The sequence below is a fragment of the Eulemur rufifrons genome, chromosome 15, assembly GCF_041146395.1.
Source record: "Eulemur rufifrons isolate Redbay chromosome 15, OSU_ERuf_1, whole genome shotgun sequence".
Classification (NCBI taxonomy): Eukaryota; Metazoa; Chordata; class Mammalia; order Primates; family Lemuridae; genus Eulemur; species Eulemur rufifrons.
The window spans coordinates 64,088,281-64,107,899 of record NC_090997.1 but is presented as its reverse complement, the minus strand read 5'-3'; the positions used below and the strand labels follow the sequence as shown (position 1 = coordinate 64,107,899).

The following is a 19,619-nucleotide window of genomic DNA, read 5'->3' as shown; positions in this document are numbered from 1 at the left end:
TAGAGGAAGGTACAGAGATTGCCCACATATCTCCTGCCCCCACATGTGCATTGCCTCCCCCATTATCAACAACCTCCAACAGCAGTGGTACATTTGTTTCAGCTGATGAACCTATATGACACATCATAATCAACCAAAGTCCACAGTTTACATTAAGGTCCACTCTTGGTGTTATATATTCTATGGATTTGGACAAATATATAATGACATGTGTCCACCATCATAGTATCAAACAAAGTAGTTTCACTGTCCTAAAAATCCTCGTGCTCCGGCTATCCATCCCCTACCAACAACCACTGATCCCTTTACTACTGCCATAGTTTTGCCTTTTCTAGAATGTCTTATAGTTGAAAGCATACAGTAGATAGCCTTTTCAGACTGCCTTCTTTGACTTAGAAGTAAGCATTTAAGTTTCCTCCTTGTCTTTTCATAGCTTGGTACCTCATTTCTTTTTAGTGATGAATAATATTCCATTGTCTGGATGTACCACAATTTATTCATTCAGCTACTGAAGGACATCTTGGTTGCTTCCAAGTTTGGGCAATTATGAATAAAGCTACTATAAACACCTCTGTGCAGATTTTTGCATGGATAAGTTTTCAACTCCTCTGGGTAAATACCAAGCAGTGCACTTGCTGGATAATATGATAAGAGTGTATTTAATTTTGTAAGAAACCACCAAACTATCTTCCAAAGTGGCTATACCATTTTGCATTTCCATCAGCAATGAATGAGAGTTCCTGTTGCTCCATATACTCACCAGAATTTTGTATTGTTCGTGTTCTAGATTTTAGCCATTCTAATAAGTGTGTAGTGGATTCTCGTCATTTTAATTTGCATTTTTCTGATGATATATGATGTGGAGCATCTTTTCATATGCTTATTTGCCATCTGTATATCTTCTTTGGTGAGATATCTGTTAAGGTCTTTGGCAAATTTTAAAATCAGGTTAATTATTTTCTTATTGTTCTTAGAGTTCTTTGTATACTTTGGATAACGGTCCTTAATCAAATGTGTCTTTTGCAAATATTTTCTCCCAGTCTGTGGATTGTCTTATCATTCTCTTGACATTCCGTTTGACAGAGCATATATTTTTAATTTTAATGAAGTCCAGCTTATCAATTATTTCCTTCATGGATCATGGCTTTACTATTATATCTAAAAAGTCATTGCCATACCCAAGATGATCTAGGTTTTCTATTATCTTCCAGGAGTTTTATAATTTTGTATTTTATATTTAGGTTTATGATCCATTTTGAGTTAATTTTTGTGAAGGGCATAAGGTCTGTGTCCAGATTCATTTTTTGTACATGGATGTCCAGTTGTTTCAACACCATTTGTTGAAAAGACTATCTTTGCTCCATTCTATTGCCTTTGCTCCTTTGTCAAAGATCCATTAACATTATGTGAGTTTATTTCTGGGCTCTCTATTCTCTTCTACTGATCTACTGATCTTTGTCTATTCTTTCACCAATACCACATTATCTTTACTAATGAAGCTTTTTAGTAAGTCTTGACATAGGTAGTGTTAGCCCTCTAACTTTGTTCTTCTCCTTTGATATTATGTCTGCCTTTCTGGGTCTTTTGTGGGAGGTTTTTTGTTTTTTTTATTCTGGGTCTTTTGCTTCTCCACATAAACTTTAGAATCAGTTTGTCAATGTCCACAAAATAACCTGCTGGGGTTTTGCTTGGGATTGCTTTGAATCCATAGATCAAGATGCGAAGAACTGACATCTTGACAATATTGAGTCTTCCTCTCCATAAACATGGAGTATCTCTTCATTTATTTGGTTCTTCTTTGATTTCTTTCATTAGTGTTTTGTAGTTTTCCTCATATAAATCTTATACATATTTTGTTGGACTTATATCTAAGCATTTCATTTTGAGGGGTTCCAATGTAAATGGTACTGTGTTTTTAATTTCAAATTTCACTTGATTATGCTGTTACATTTTTTTTTTAGTCCTTAGATCATTACTGTGACAAGATCCTGTTACTAGAACACCAAAACATCTTGATTATAGTAATATAACTAGTGATTTTACTGAAGGTAAATAATTTTATAGGATAATTACATAATTTGTGAATATCTTTAATTTACTTTATTGCTCATCCAAACATCACAGTCCTATCAAAAGAATACTAAAATAAGTCAAATAATAATTAAATTGTCATATTTGACATTTTGCTGACTTTCAATTATTTAATACCATAACTTTACATATTTTCTGATTTCTTTTATAAAGGTTTGTCAAGGTAGAAAACATATTTTAAAAGTTTGTTTAATAACTTTAAATATTAAATAATTAGACATAAGGTAGTAGGTTCTCCATTGGCATACCGCAGCCTCCACTGACATACTTCCATAGACATAAGGCATGTAAGCACTTTAGAAGTGGGCTGGGCTGGCAATGTTCTGTTTCGTTATAAAGGTGTTTATAAGTATTCTTCAAACTATACAGGTATGTGTTTGTACTATTCTGTACATAGGTTATATTTCACAGTAAAAAGGGAAGGGGGAGGAAATGGAGAGGGAAAAGAATCTTAAAAGATCACAGTATAAGAGCCTGATGGACACCATAAGTCAAAACTTAGTGTAAAGTGTGGGAGAATTGGAGTCAGTGTGCTCACTTTGTTTACATATGAATTCAGTTTTTGGAAGATTTGAAGCAAGCCATGTAACTCTCCTGGATCTTTTCTCTCTGAGGCAACCAGAACCTTCTTTTTTTTTCCCCCCACCTCAGACAAGCCGACATCAGTTCACACATACACATGAACACCCAATCATCATACTTAGGAACTACAAAAGGATCTGACCTCCTTATATATATGAACTCCAATTCTGAAAAGCTAGAAAAGCTAGAAAGGGAACCAAGGGAGAAGAATATTCAAAGAGCACTCCAATAGCCAGGCACAGGGCAAAGTGCTTTGCACATACATATGTCATTAAATCCTCCCAGCAATCCCTCCAGACAGGGAGTATTAACTCCATTTTGTTGGTAGGAAAGCTGAGGTTCACAAAGATTAAGTAATTTTCCAAAAGGCCACAGAGCCGGTTAGTAGCAGAGTTGGCTCAAGGCCAGTGTACTGAAGATTCATTAATTAAATATACCAAATTTATTGCTTTATCAATGGTGGAGGAAAAATGTAGGAATTGGTAAAAAAAAAAAAAAGGCAAACCACTCTGATGAATAAGACAATCAGGCTATGGGTTCAAATACCAGAATCCAGTCTCAGTTTCTGGATATCACATATCTCCCTTCCTGAAACATACTCCTGCCATCCTCATTCCCCATTTATTTATTCATTCAAACTTTAATATAACTTTTCTGAATTCTCTAAGTTTTCTACAATGTTAATGTATTACCTTTATAATTAGAAAAAAAAAGCATTTGGTTTACTTTATGCTTATATAACACTTATCATATGCCAGGTACTGTTTTAAGTGTTAAATATTTATAAATATTAACTTATTTAATCCTCATAACAACCCTAGGAGGACAGCACGATTAGTATATCCTTTTTACCTAAGAAAACCAAGGCACAGAGAGATTAAGAAACTTGCCCTAGTAAGCAACCCAGAAAGGATTCAAAATCAGGCACAGTATGGATCAGGCTCTTAACCACTATACATTGCTGCCTGTCCACTAAAAAATATTATCCTGGCGGGGAAAAGCTACTGTATTATCCTCGTAGATTCTATCAGAGCAGAGACATGAAGGTGGGAGCATGGAAAATAGCTGTGGAACAGAGGTCTAAGGCCCAGGGTGGTGGCAGGGTATGTACTTGAAGAAACAGAGGTACCTGGTAAGCAGCAGCAGTAAAACCGAATGGCCTTTCCGCCTGGTAAGGCCGCAGCATGTGATGCAGATGTAATGCCTACCAGGCAGCTCTGCACACACGCATAACAGGATGGATGTCCAGTGCTGACAGTACAACAGCGATCATTCAACTGGAACTCCCCGAAAAGAGAACAGCTTGGGGAAAGATGCTTCTAAGCACTGGTTACATATAAACATAAATGGCAATGTGTCAAAGAACAGGTTCACTGAAGACCATCTCAACTACTTGAGTTTAACAGAAAGAACTTCTCCCCTGGAAACCTCACTGTGTTGACTCCACTGAGGTAGCATTTCATTTAGAAGACATTCCCACGCCTACATATATGCTACAGTGCTAATAACATTTGTCTCATGTTTTTGTTATGATCAGAGCAGGGCAGGATCTTAGAGCATACAAAGAAGTGTTTAAAAGCAAACTACATATTCTAATATGATCATGTCTCATAACTAAATATTCCAGTTCATATCTCAAATGTAAGCTTTTTAAAAGAAGCTTGATGGCTTAAATTTAATATAAAATCTGATTTTGGAATTCTAGTTATATAAGTTACTTTCCCAGGATTTTGCTGTGTAAGATGACCTCAATCATATCAAATACAATGTGCCCGAAAAAGTCACTTTAAATTTTACTTATTTTAAGAGGGAGAAAAGAGGAAACAATTGTCTCTATCGATAAATTGTCTCAGGCCTTCTGCATTCAGGTTTAACAGGATCTCAACTTTGTCCTGTTTCCTTTCTCTCAAGTTACCTCTTATCACATCCAGACGCCCAAGAGAAAAAAGGCAGTTTGGATGGGTCAGCTAATAGGAAAGATTCTGAATCTGGGATTTCCCCCTAAGGGTGTTTGGAGTTATTTCATGGAGGTCTCTGAATAATCATATGGCTAGTCTACAGTTATACAAATTTGATACTTCCCACTTTGATCCTAGCACTCTGGGAGGCCAAGGCCGGTGGACTGTTCGAGCTCAGCCTGAGCAAGAGTGAGACCCCATCTCCACTAAAAATAGAAAGAAATTAGCTGGACACCTAAAAATATATAGAAAAAATTAGCCGGACATGGTAGCGCATGCCTGTAGTCCCAGCTACTTGGGAGGCTGAAGCAGGAGGATCGCTTGAGCCAAGGAGTTTGAGGTTGCTGTGAGCTAGGCTAATGCCACGGCACTCTAGCCCAGGCAACAGAGTGAGACTCTGTCTCAAAAAAAAAAAAAAAAACCGCTTTGAGTTAAACTGAGTTTAAATACAGAATAACATTTTATCACTAACATAGTATTTGTCGAATAGTTTGTTCTTCCACTGATAAAACTAGTTTTATAACCAATAACTATTAATATTAAACAAAGTCACTGAAAAGAACAAAATATTGATAATTCTGACAAACTATAATGCACTGCCTATTCACTAAAGCTTTAACCTCAATTAAAGTACCATAACAGGTAGAGATTGTTTTTCCTCTTTTCTAACACTGAACTCAACCAGCTTGTTAGTTTCACATCAGTTCCAAACCACTGTATTTTTCCATTCCCCACCCCCAACTTTCTTGGAAGCCTGACAGACTGGAAAGATCAAGACTTTCCAAGGTCCAAACACACAGCTGCTCCTTCCAAGGCCAGCTCCAAAACTGACGTGGGCTGCCTGGAAGGCATCATCCCAATCAATTATTAATGCCACATAACCTTTTCATATTCCAATCTTTTCCTTTTCACTGGAGAGGCTTACTGCTTAACTTTAAAACCCGTTACAACATAATGCTAAATGAAAAATGAGTAGGTACTCTAATAATTATCTAACTATGTACAAATTATACATACATAGACATGAGAACTGGAAGTGAATGAAAAAATAAAAATTTGTTGGGGTTAAGATTTTTCTTAATTTACAAATTATTATTATTATATTTTGTCAATTAAAAAATCACTAAAGAAGTAATAATCTCAATCTGTCACTGGTTAGCCCCCTTCTAAGCAGACAACACACCCTTTTCTAAGGAAACAGAGGTATTAGTTCTCTCCTCAATAAATAGTCTTCCTTAATGCATTTCACTTCAAATAGTACACAGGTGGAACTCTTCAGAATAAAAAGGTTTAGAGTTCGGTGCCATGGGATTAACATCTCTATTTCTTCTTCAAACCAACCAGTGTGTCTTGATCAACTAGTCTTCCTTCTCCAAAAGAAAAGCACCACCTCACTTCTTATCAGACCACTAAATAACCAATAATTAATTATTAAACATATGATTGTGAGGAAGCAATTAAGAGCAGAGTCTCTCACGTGAAACCAGGCGTGAGTTTGAACCCCGGCATCACTGATCTCCTGTCGGACCTCAAACAGATTAACTTCTCTGTGCCTCATTTTCCTCATTGGTAAAATAGGAAAGATGGCAGTAGAATAATGGAGGTAAAAAAGCTTGGAACTGGCACTTAGTAAGCACTCAATAAATGTTTGCTACTGTAATAATTAAATATAACTATTATTTATAATGTTAATTGATCAATTATAATAGCTAAACTGAATCATTCAAAGGATATGAAACCCTATTTTAAGAAGAAAACTCAAGGATGTCACTGCCCCTTTCGGCCTCAGTGCAGAAGAGAAAAGCTGCTAACAGTCTAAGGCCTTACAGTAAAGGTGGCAGCAACTGGGACTGCACTGCCTGAATGCAGCTTGGTGAGTTGGGCAGACGTGGCCCAGCCCATGCTGGTTCACCCACATAATCTCAAGGAGCCACAGTTCCAGCAGCTTCCCTCTCCATGTATAACAGGATCTTGCTTTTTCCCTTCACTCCCCTTACTTCCTAATTCCTATTTTGTGTCTGTTCAGAAATAGCCTGTTTACCCTTCCCCCTACTGTCTCCACCCTCCATGCCCCTTTAGACTGTTAGAGCAAACAGATTCATTGACAGATAGCAAGAACCATAACATCACTTCAGAGATGACTGCTGCAAGAATACATGATAAATACCACCCTATGATCAGAATAGGAGTATAGTAGCAGGAACACTGTGCAGTTCTGATTGCTGATCTAGTTGTATGACACACAAGACGCAATTACAGCAGACAGACACGTTTCTTCTATATTTTCATTCCCTTCACAGCACCTGGCCTATCCAAAATGGGATACATCACTTCCCTGCTCAAAACCCCACACTTAGGAGAAATCCCAGTTCTTTACCCTGGCCTACAAGGCCTACATAATCTAGTCCCTCCACCTCTCCCCACTGCACTGATAAAATGTGCTGCCCATGATCCTGCCTCTCAGCTTTTGCACTTGTTTCTTCCTGAGAGGCTATTCCCCCATATCTGCACGCGGTTATAGTCACTCCAGTCTCAAACCAAATGCCACTTCCTGCAACAGGACTTCCCAACTAATAACACCATTCTCAAGCCTTGTCCCATTTTACTTTCCTCAAAGTCATTGACACTCCATTAAATTCTTATTGATTCATTTATCATTTCTACCACTAAAACATAAATTTCATTAGAGTAAGCATCCTATCTTGTTTGCCACTGTATTCCTGTTATCTAGCAGTGACTAGCACATAGAAGGCTCTCAATTTTTGTTGAGTTAAATAAATGAGTAATAACCTCTGAAAATAAACTACCTAATATTTATTGAGTGCCTACTATATGCCCCACTGTTCTAAACATATTCTACCCATTATCTCATTTAAACCACCCAACAATCCTACAAGGTTCCCCATTTTACAGATTAGAAAACCAAAGCTTAGAGAGATTAAATTGCTGCAAGGTCACTCTAATAATTGGTAGAGCCAGGATTCTGGTCTGATAAATAATATATAATTCATATAAAAATATAAGAACTATTCTTAATGACAGTGCTATACTATCTACAAGTCAGATCTCTTGATATGCAATATGATAATAACCATTTCATCTCACTTGACAGGTTTATTGTGAGGGCAAATACATAAAAACAAATTGAAAAGTATAAAGTAATATGCAGATATACAACATCCTAAAATAGTCATTGACTGCCTAACATGAACCTAACTAGGTCAAAAAGAAATGTGGCAAGCAATACAATTCTTTAATGTCACACTTCATCTCTGGCACAGCCATCAGTAGTAGCATAAATCTGACACTACTAGACATATTTCAACATAAAGCACTGGATGTTCTATACCCACATATCCTTCAGCCGCAACTGCGTATGTACAAAGCATGGGAAGAAGTTAATCAAAGGATTAGCATCAAAAAAAGGAGTCATAAATACCAAGAAACTACTCTTGATGAAATCAACTTCACTTTTACCACCAAACACCAGCCCACTGGCTCCTTATTCATCACATAGAAAAACTGAGGTAATATCCAGCCTGGAACACTGTTTTCAACAGTCTTCGAAATCTTAATATTTCTTTTTTTTTAATTCAACATATTATGGGGGTACAAAAGTTTAGGTTACAAAATCTTAATATTTCTTATTCCAGGACTTTAAAATAATTCCTACTGAATTAGTAAGTGGTTTCAGCTATAAATCTAAACACAGGGCACTACTGATTATAATTCTGACATTTATGACAAATATTACATACATACATATACCATAAAATATGCATGTGCCTGTGTTTGAACAAAGCCACTACTGATTCAAGGCCGGTACAGTGGCTCACACCTGTAATCTCAGCTTTTTGGGAGGCTGTGGTAGGAGGATTGCTTGAGCCCAGAAGTTCAAGGTTACAGTGAGCTATGATTAGACCACTGCACTCTAGCCTGAGCAACAAAGTGAGACCCTGTCTCTGAAAAATTTTTTAAAAATTTAAAAAAAGCTACTACTGATTCAAAGTTACTAATTGCTACATCTGTCTTCTCTAAGAATTTATAATGTAAATCAGTATATAACAGTGTTCAATATTGAGCAGTAGAAGGAACTTGAGTTGAGTCCAAAGATCTGGGCTTACGTCCTAGGTTTCCCAGATACTTCCTGTTTGATCTAGTCAAGCAGAGCCTCAGTTTCCTCATCTGTACAATAAGGATAATAGCAATTATAATACCATCCTACCTGTTGGCCAAGTTAGAATTAAGGTTGTTAATTTGTGTAAAAATACACCAGAAAGTATAAAATACACCAGTAAACAGACATTACATTTTTTTATATTGTGACTGACAGCAATTCTAATAGCAAATATACAATATAAATGTTTGCTGATAATTCAGGAATAAAGAGAGTGGTAATAGATACTTATTTAACCACAGAAAAATCCAAGAAATTACACTGCCATATTCAGACTAGAAAAACTTAATAGAAGTGAAGGGATTTCAAGGGCAGTTTGATGAGGTGTGGACAGGGTAGCTTTTTGACTCATCAAATCAGATAGTTTTTCAATGAATCTTAATCATACCTTACTTCAAAAATTTCACAAGGAGGTAAGTGATAACTACTCCATACCTATATACATTTATTAAAACATACTATTATATCATTTCTATACAGGTTTACTCCAAACCACCCCCATTAGCCCAGGGGATGAACTAATAAATTATCTGTCATATTATAACACTGTTTTTATGGTTGAAATGTGAGCCTTAGTGTGGTTAGAGATGCAGAAAGATCTCTGGATTAAAATAAATTTCTTTGTAGATTTCACAGATCTATTGAGATGTCACTGAGGAATTTAGAAACAGAGTAACTGAGGGTTAAAATAAATTTTATTAATAAAATTTAAGATATTTTAATAAAATACTTTCCTAATTGTATTTCACCTTCCCATTATAGCTGTACCAAGGTTAAAGTATGACTAGCTTTAATGAATTGTGCCATTTAGCCATCAGCACTTATGCTTCAAAGTCTTACTAATTAACAGTGAGGAAAATTTCCAGAGACTGTGCAATGAACTGAACTTAACTCTGATAGTCATTAATGGACGAAACTGTAGAGATAGGAAGAACAAACAGTTGATAAGCAGAACTTAATAAACATTTGTTTTTCCTATAGAAAGTCTGTAAAGAACGTTTTCTACTTTGTGTTTTTAGAGATTTATTTTTACATCATACTAAAGATTACACTAAAAATTATTATTCTCTGCCATTCCCACTCAACCTAAGCCAGAGTAAAGTTTTAAGAGTTCAACAACAACAAAAAATCACTCTATTAGGGAAAAATAAAAAACTTTCATTAATGTACAAAAGTCCATTTCTCAGCCACCAACCAATGTCAAATAATTTTGTACAAAATAAGCAGATAAATGGTCCTACCTTAACAAGACTTGAAAGCATACGGTCCTCTATATTTCTATGGCAAATCCCACCACCTAAAGTTTACTTACTTCTTGCCAACCAAAAGCCCACTACTAATCAAGAACCCCTCTATCTTATGTTGTATGATCCTGGATTTTCTCTTAGTACCTCAGAGTGTTTCATTTGCTCCTTTTTTTTTTTTTTTCCTCCTTTTGAGACAGAGTCTCACTCTGTTGCCCAGGCTAGAGTGCCGTGGCATCAGCCTAGCTCACAGCAACCTCCAACTCCTGGGCTCAAGCAATTCTCCTACCTCAGCCTCCTGAGTAGCTGGCACTACAGACACGAGCCACCACACCTGGACAATTTTTTCTATTTTTAGTAGAGACAGGGTCTTGCTCTTGCTTAAGCTGGTCTCGAACTCCTGAGCTCAAATGATCCTCCCCCATCAGCCTCCCAGAGTGCTAGGATTACAAGTGTGAGCCACCACACCCGGCCCTTGATTTGCTCTTAATGCTGCCTCTCAACACCCCCTGGAGTAGCACTGGAACCCATGGCCTCTTTCCCACCTCTGGCTGACTTTCCTGCTCCTTCTGATCCAGGGCGGACTCTCAGCTCTGGGACTTCTTGAAGAATTTAGAAGGCGAAAAATAGAGGAGAGGATTACAGCCAGCATCTCCCTGATGGTAACATAATGCAAACTCTTCTTCTCTTTTTAGCACTTTCTTCAGAAGGGCATTTAGGTTCAAAAGGACCCCTTCAGCTGAAGGTCACATAAGTCAGTATGATGGAAGACAAAGACTCAAATCTAGCACACCAGGGACACCATCCCTGCCAAGGGGTTCAGATGCAGACTCCTACTGACCCTAAGACCTACATCAAAAATATTTAGGAACTGTTACTGGTTATTAGTCTATCGAAACACAAAAGAATCAGACACCTCCTGGCTCAAGGGCTTAAAATAAAAAGTAAGTAGCAACAAGTCTTAACCTGCAGTCTCCCCCTGATTCAGTCCTCACTAAACTAGAGACTGAGGAAGTAGGCTAATCCCAAAGACCCTTCTCCAGAGAGAGCCACAGTCTCAGAGCTACACTGACACATACCTGAGCATGGATGTGAATTACACAAGTACATAAATAATTGATCCAGTAAACAATGAGACGGTGTAAGGGAATGGATTCTTTTACGCTGTAGTAATCTGAAGAGACTTCGTTGCAAGCATTAAAACAGCCTGGGCTGTGGCCTTTACATTGGGATTATCAGGCACAGTTGCTCATGAGAGAATTATATTTGACAAGGGAGGCAAATGTAGGTAAAGAGAAGAAACAAAACTCTAAAAGTAAAGTTACTATGGAAGCAGGCAGAGATCAGCCTGACAGGATGGTGACAGGTGGGAGGAATGGGCTAGAGCCCAAAGAAGCGCCTGATGATAAAAACATACACAGTAAGTAATGAGATCCACATCACACTAGGCTCCAAGATCATGCTGATCTTTTCAGAAGGAAAGTTAATATGCAACATGTGAGTGAAAGGCAAGTGAAAATATTACACCGTGAACAGGTGAGGCAATGTTTATTTTCCTAATGGAATGATTCTCAGTGATGAAGAACTAGTAATAAATAAGATACCAACAGCAGTATCTAGTGATAATGCTAAGCACCCCTCTGCCAGAAGACAGATGACAGGCAGTAGCTGAGGGTGAATGCCAACCATGCAGACAGCCTATAAAACAGAACCCACCAGTTCTCTCTGGGGAAGCAGGAAGCTGTGTTGAGCATGATAAGAACTTGATAAGAACTCAGTAACAAGAGCCCTTACCCAGACCAGGTGCTAAGTCTGTAAGGAAGACCTGCACCTGGAAGAGGATCTCAATTGTGCCCTGGAAGCTTTAAATACAGAGTTCTTTAAAGCCAGGATTCCTCCTCAGCCAGCCCACGGTGGAGAAAGGTCACTAGTGGGTCCACTAGGCATTAAAATCCATCTTGCCTGGAAAATTAGTGACCCAGCCTAGCCAAAATCTGAACTCCTTTCTGATTGACAGTTAGCATATTGAGTTCCATCTTTAAAAATCCCAAAACCTATCCTTCTTTGTCTCTGCAGTTGAGATGGGTTTCCAAGGAATGCCAAGAAGCAAACTAAAGCCAAGGTACAGTCAGGTCCAGGTTCAGGATACACAGTCACCTCAGTCAGCTGCCCACTAATGTACCAGCATGCTGCCAGCCCAGGGTGAGGATGACCACCACCACTCCCCACAACTCTGCAAGACACAGGCGCCTGGTCCCAACCCTCCCTAACCCTGCTCCCAAGCACAGCAGGAGGTGGAGGGTGACAGCAGAACATAGGCTCCCGCCACCACCATCTGACCCAGTTGTTGCCCCAGGTGGAGAGTAACAGTGAACATGCGATAGGGAGCTAGGAAGGGGAGGTAGGGAGGGGGGATTGAAACACAGTCACACTCATTTGTTTGTTTACATGTTGTATATGGCTGCTTTTGCACAGTAAGAGCAGAGCACAGTAACTGCAAAAGAGACCATGCAGCCTACATTAAGATATTTACTATATGGCCCTTTACAGAGAATATCTGCCAACTCTTGCTACAGAGATTAAAAAGAATGAGCCATCTACAATGGTCTGATTGAGCACCCCTCTAAAATATATAATCACCATTAAAAAAGCAACATTGAATATTTATTACTTTTGCCCTGCTCACTTCCAAATAGGATCTGAGGAGGCCTATTTTTGTGTCAGCAATATTAAGTTCAAACCCCTTATCATATCCTGGGCTGGTTTAGTCCTTCAGAAGATTATAAGGTCTGTTCAGAAGATGTGGCATAATGGTTGCCAAGGACAGATGACCCACTCAGTCCCCTTAATCTTGGTTTCTCTGATCTGTACTTGACTTCATGCCAAGTCCCCTCCCTGTCTTCTTCAGCATTACACCCTCCAGTGATTGTGCCTACTTTTGGTCCTGTTCCTGGTTTCATTATTCTCATTCTTTGGCTTTGTCTTCCTGGGGACCCTGCAGAATTTTCTGAATAAGCATAAACACATTTCCTTTTTTTTATTCTTTTTTTTTTTTTTTTGAGATACAGTCTCACTCTGTTGCCCAGGCTAAAGTGCCGTGGTGTCAGCCTAGCTCACAGCAACCTCAAACTCCTGGGCTCAAGCGATCCTCCTGCCTCAGCCTCCCAAGTAGCTGGGACTGCAGACATGCACCACCATGCCTGGCTAATTTTTTCTATATATATTTTTAGCTGTCCATATAATTTCTTTCTATTTTTAGTAGAGATGGGGGTCTCGCTCTTGCTCAGGCTGGTCTCGAACTCCTGAGCTCAAACGATCTGCCCACCTCAGCCTCCCAGAGTGCTAGGATTACAGGCGTGAGCCACCACGCCTGGCCAACACATTTCCTTAATCAGAGTTGAACTAGCTTCTCTGGTGGTGTGGGGCAGGAACGGAAAGTACAATTAAGTGCTGATACCTATTCTCAACTGCTCTGAGTCCTTCACATCTTCCTTCCTAGTGGTCCATTGCTGCCACATACAACCTGGGATAATACATCTTATAGGTGCTAGATAGAATTGGAATGAATGAATAAAGAGAAATTTAAAACTGCCACAACTTTCATGAAAATTATTAACCAGGTTATACTTTGTCTTTTACCATTTGCATTAGTTTCTTTCCTATTATAATTACATTTCCTAAAATTAAGGTAGGTTGTCAACAAAAGCACTATAAGGCCAATGGCCCAAATAATAAAGCTTATAGATCAGTTGCTATCTTGTCATATAGGAAAAAAATTATAATAAAGCTCATAGATAACTGTTTTATCTTAAAGTAGCAATAAACATTTATTTTATCATTTATATTTTTTAAATGATGTTGCCTATTCTTTCATGTCTACTGTAGTTCTTCTTTCTGAATTGCCTGTTCATATCTTTTACCTATTTTTGTTTAGGGGTGGTAGTCTTTGTAAAATCTCTGTAACTTACAATGATAGTGACACCAAGTCCAGTGTCCTATTCTTCTTGACAAAGCAGCCCCTAAAATGTCAATAATTTGGCTCTGCTCTCCCTTTCGCTCCTTTTCTCTCCTTGCAGTACAACAGAAAGGGCACTAGATTTGGAGTCCTAAGACACAGGTCACTGCTGAGTCCCTGAGACTTGTTTACTTACCAGTAAAATGAAGGGACTGGACTAATTGGTCAGCAAAGCCCCAGACGTCTAAAATTCTTTCAGTTTATTAGTTTCTCTATTCTTTCCCCACTCATCACCAGCTCCCATTCTAGCTATGATGGCAAAATGGCAGCTGTGAGTTAATTATGGGATTTGTGTTAGTCATAAATCAGTGGTGAAGCAAAAATCAAAAACAAGAAGTATAGAGAAAAGAAATAGTACTTCATGCCTTTAAAGGGTTCAGTTTCTATATAAATGATAAAATTAGTCATAATTCTACCTACCACCTAAGGGTTAGACTGGCTCTGTTGAGGATGTTAATGGCATTATTGCAAACAAATAGCTTCAAAGCAAATAATCAAATATTGACTAAAGTAGACACAGTCCAAAAATTTGGTTTATTTGGTAGTACAAAGGAATAAGTCAGTCACATCAGCTTTGATCCTCCCACTTCTTTTACCAATCTTCTTCAATAGCCCAACTTCCATCTAATTGTGCTAGGCCAACTTTTTCTTTCTTCTAAACAGCAGTCCCCAACTTTTTTGGCACCAGGGACCAGTTTCAAGGAAGACAATTTTTTCATAGATGGGGGTAGGGGTGGAAGACAGTTTCAGGATGACTGAAGTGTGTTACATTTATTGTGCAGTCAGACCTCTCTGCTAATGATAATCTGTATTTGCAGCTGCTACCCAGCACTAGCATCACTGCCTAGATCTCTTGTATGCACAGTTTATAGCAAGGTTCAAGCTCCTCTTAGATCTAATGCGCTGCTGATCTGATACGAGGTAGAGCTTATGTGGTGATGTAAGTGATGGGGAGCAGCTGTAAATACAGATGAAGCTCACTGGCCACTCACCTCCTGCTGCGTGAGAGTTCCTAATAGGCCATAGACCAGTACTGGTCTGCAGCCTGGTGTTTGGGGATCTCAGTTCTAAAGGACAAAATTAAATAATCAATATGTACACTGCTAAAGCTATTCTGGTTTAAAATGCTTTAGTCTTTTTTTTCCTTTTTTAGGGGGGACAGAGTCTTGCTCTTTTGCCCAGGCTGGAATTCAGTAGCCCCGATCACAGATCACTACAGCCTAAATTCCTGGGCTCAAGCAATCCTCCTGCCTCAGCTTCCCAAGTAACTGGGACTGTAGGTGTGCCACACCCAGCTAATTTTTTTTTTTTTTTTTTTTTTTTTGAGACAGAGTCTCACTCTGTTGCTCAGGCTAAAGTGCCATGGTGTCAGCCTAGCTCACAGCAACCTCAAACTCCTGGGCTCAAGCAATCCTTCTGCGTCAGCCTCCCGAATAGCTGGGACTACAGGCATGCGCCACCATGCCTGGCTAGTTTTTTCTATATATGTTTTAGTTGTCCAGCTAATTTTCTTTCTATTTTTAGTAGAGACAGGGTCTCGCTCTTGCTCAGGTTGGTCTCGAACTCCTGAGCTCAAACGATCTACCTGCCTTGGTCTCCCAGAGTGCTAGGATTACAGGCGTGAGCCACTGCACCCGGCCCCTTTTGCTTATTTTCTGTAGAGACAGAGTCTTGCTATATTGCTCAGGCTGGTCTTGAACTCCTGGCCTCAAGTGATCCTCCCACCACAGCCTCCCAAAATGCTAGGATTACAGGCATGGGCCACCACACCCAGCTACTTTTGTCTTCAAAAGGGCTACTGCTTTTAGTTTTCTAGTATCCCCCAACCTACCATCTGCCATTTTATTAAAGAGAAATTCAAATTTCTCTGAAAAAGATCTGTCTGCCCAAAAAAATAAGTGCAAAAATTTTTACACATAGTGGAGGAGAAAAATCCACTCAAAATTCTACCATTCTAATAGAACCATTTTTTCATTTTTCTATATTTCCTTACCTCTTTTCACATGCACACACATTTTTAGAGTTCTAGTCATGTAGTACATCCTGCTTTTTCAGCATCAAGCTTTTCCATGTTGCTTCACAGCAACCATTATCATTTACAGTTGCAACATAGTCCATAAAATAGATCATCAGCATATATTTAACCATTTCGGTATTGGGGAGCATTTAAGTTAACTCCATCCAAAGTTTTGTTTTTTTACAGTAATGGCACAGTGAACCTCTTCATGCATTTAGCTTTTTCTTTCTTATTACTCATTAGGCAAGATGCTAGGGAGTGAGATTCTGGGTCAGGTGATGTAACTGTATTTGGCATTTTTTAAATAGATCTTGTCAAATTTATTTTAATCTAACAAACAGTAAGGATTATTAAACATCTAAGTGTGATACTAAAAAAAATTACAGGATATGGGAAATATTCCTTTTTCATGGGTGTTGGAGGTGAGAGGTCCCTACAAATAATATGATAAAACAAATACCCCTTCAGTCCCTTGATTTCTCACTGCTTATTTCTCACATAGTAAGCAAACACTATGACAGCCCTTTTTCATCTGCTGACAGGAGGGCAAAACTGCAGACTCTTTTTTAGGTTTCAGTTAAACGGTTAAAAAAAATTTAAGTGACTATTTTAAGTGTCTGTTTATCAGATTTCTAGGCTTGATACTGCTGAGTTTTGCTCAACTTGTACAATAATTTTTTTATAAGGTACTCCATGACTCGACCCTCTCTAGACACCACATGCCTGAGAAAGAAAGAATAAGGGGAGCAACCAGAAATCTGGCTTCAAAGAAATAATGAACACATGTCTTACGGCTTTTTAACAGCAAGAAATAGTGCCAGCTAATCTTGTTCATTCTGTGATATCTTTATCATTAAAAACTTTTTCCTTGTTTTATCATTACTAAGATAATACATGATACCTGTACATCTTTTAATTCATATATAAAAATGGAGATGTAGAAAGCAATCTGGTTCCCCTTCCACAAAAAACAAAAATAAACAAACGCACTGCTATGGTATGATGGACATAGGAAAAAGTCCAGAAGAACATACAATCAAATCATACTAGAAAAAAAACAGAATCTACTATACAGAGATAGGCTTTTGCAACTTGCTTTTTATGTACCTTTTAAATATATACTTTGCATTATAAAATATTGAAAGCATTCAGAAAATTATAGGTACTTACCAACTTTCTCAAATCTTAATTTCTTGTAATATTTGCTTTAGAATTTTAAAAAATAAATTATAAAGTTGAAGTCCCTTGTATGGCCCCCTCCTCCTTTTCCCTCCCTTCCTTCAGAGAGATAACCACATCCTATATTGGCTAAATATCATTCCTATGCATGTTTTTATATTTTTATTACATAACTATGTTTCAATAAAATATATTTACCTTATTTCCCTTGAAATAATTTAATTGAATTTACCTTCAATTCTAAGATGCACATTTTTTCCCCATTATAACATCTCTAAAATGCAATGCACCTTACAATCCATAATAAGGCATTACATCACAGTTTAACTGGCAGTTCCCCCCTTTCTCAGTGTATCTAGGACAGTGGATCTTATCATCAATATAGCTTTTAGAGTCTATGAATGTGTAGTATTGTTTTACTTTTTTTAAAAAAATGTAAATGGTATCATATTAAACATTTTACAACTTTGTATTTTCACTCAACATTATATTTTTGAGATTTACCAATGTTGTTACACATACGCAACACCTTTAATGTCTTCATTTACTATGACACAACACAGCATTAGATGACACTTAGGTAAAGCAGAAACCCTATGCTTGCCAGTAGAAATGGTTACTACCGATATTCAAATGTGTATGCTTAACTAAAATAAAGAAAAGGTGTAACAAACAAGATAGAAATAAGAAAAAAGGAAGGAGAGAAGAGAAACAGAAGAAAGGTTTCCTTGCTTGCTTGATTTGTAAGTAGCTGAGGATAGCAGCCACCTGAATAACTAAACTTGATATTCAGGAATAAAAATGACAATTGGAGGGACTGTTTCCTGGAAATCTGTGCTGTTGCTGCTCCCCATAGCTGCTGCTACTCCAGAGTCCAGCTGGAAATGCAATCTGCTCACTTCAGCCATGCAGGCACTGAGACCCCTGACCTGCCTCTACTCAGCTGACCCCTCTAACTCACTCAGAGCTAGCTGAACACCAGCATCATACAACATCACTGTAAAGTACAAAGGTGGGGCAACAAGGAAGTGGCATTTACACAACTAAGACGGAGCCTCATTCATTGTTTCCTCTGAGGCTGCTCTTCCATACCCCTCCTGCATTCCCCATTTTCCCCCCTCATTTATATTCTTCTTTCTCACTATAATTTTAGTCAAAAAGTCCGTTTCAAAGACCTACACCCACTGTCTGATCTACACACTCATACACATGATCGCGTGCACACCCATGCCTCACAATGAAAAGCCATAGTAACCCCAGAGATTTTGCTGACGGTACATAAAAAATTTTCCATTACTGATTTCTGAAATGAAACTCCAGTTTTACCTTACTGAGAGTTAAAAATGGCAAGTAAATAGAATTGAAACTCCTGATAGCTTTTTCTTTTTTCCTTTCCATTCAATCCAAAAACACCTTGCTGGAGGCATATTTTATTTTTAAAAAACATCCTCCAGTGGGATTTTTAATTTTATTTTTACAAACACATATAAATTGTGACAATTCTTACAGGGATACATTACATTACTAATTAATTCTTATATGTGTATTTTGCCCCTTTGCCTCCATTTAACCATAAGCCAGTTGAAAAAAAAAGACGACAATACTTTATTTATCTAATACCAACTAACAGAAATTCACATATTTATTCACATTGGTTAAATAAATAAAAGCATTACTGAATTCATTAATAAGTGTAACCAAAGAAAATTAGCATTCCCAAATTTAATTTATTAATAGGTAAACTATATCTTCAACTTTTACAAAGATAGTATTTTAAATTCTAATATATTTTATTTAATATAGGGTAATGGAACCAGATAGCCCCAAACTATTTCGTTGGTTTTTCTTTCTCCAAAACATTACTGTAAGTCATAAAATCTGTTGGTGTTTTGGGGCATATTGCAACTAAAGTTCCTGTTACCTGCTGATATATTTGAAGTGTGTTTGAACATAAATTACTGGAACATTCTTTCAACTCTCAAATTTAATTAACTCACTTTCTATCAAGTTATTCTAATTAACCTACAGCCTTCAAACTTCAGGATTATTGCTGCCAATTCTATACAGCCATTTGTTTAATGCACAGTCTACCTTAATACTCTCCAAAGTGAAATTGCAAATAAAAACCCTTTTTGATTTCTACTAATTAACTAGACTTTAGAATGTGCCACACCTATAATCTGTATTAATGTGTGAATACAAGTTTTGCTTACTCCATATGAAGCATTCAGAAAGAACTTATTAAGCTAAAATAAATTCTCCTTGCAGTGAAGGACTTTTATTTGTTCAAAAACATCACTGAATGCCTACAATGCCCCAAGCACTGTGCTGGGCAGTACAAACATAATGATAAACA

The 19,619-nt window shown here is 37.7% G+C and overlaps 1 protein-coding gene and 1 pseudogene across 1 annotated transcript in view; both read right to left on the bottom strand.

Annotated features, from left to right (window-relative positions):
* The window catches only part of SLC16A10 (solute carrier family 16 member 10), a 99,846-nt gene that overhangs the window by 58,493 nt on the left and 21,734 nt on the right, over positions 1–19,619 (bottom strand). The gene's annotated exons all lie outside the window — the stretch shown is intronic.
* Positions 2,751–2,810, bottom strand: LOC138396221 (small nucleolar RNA U13; annotated as a pseudogene).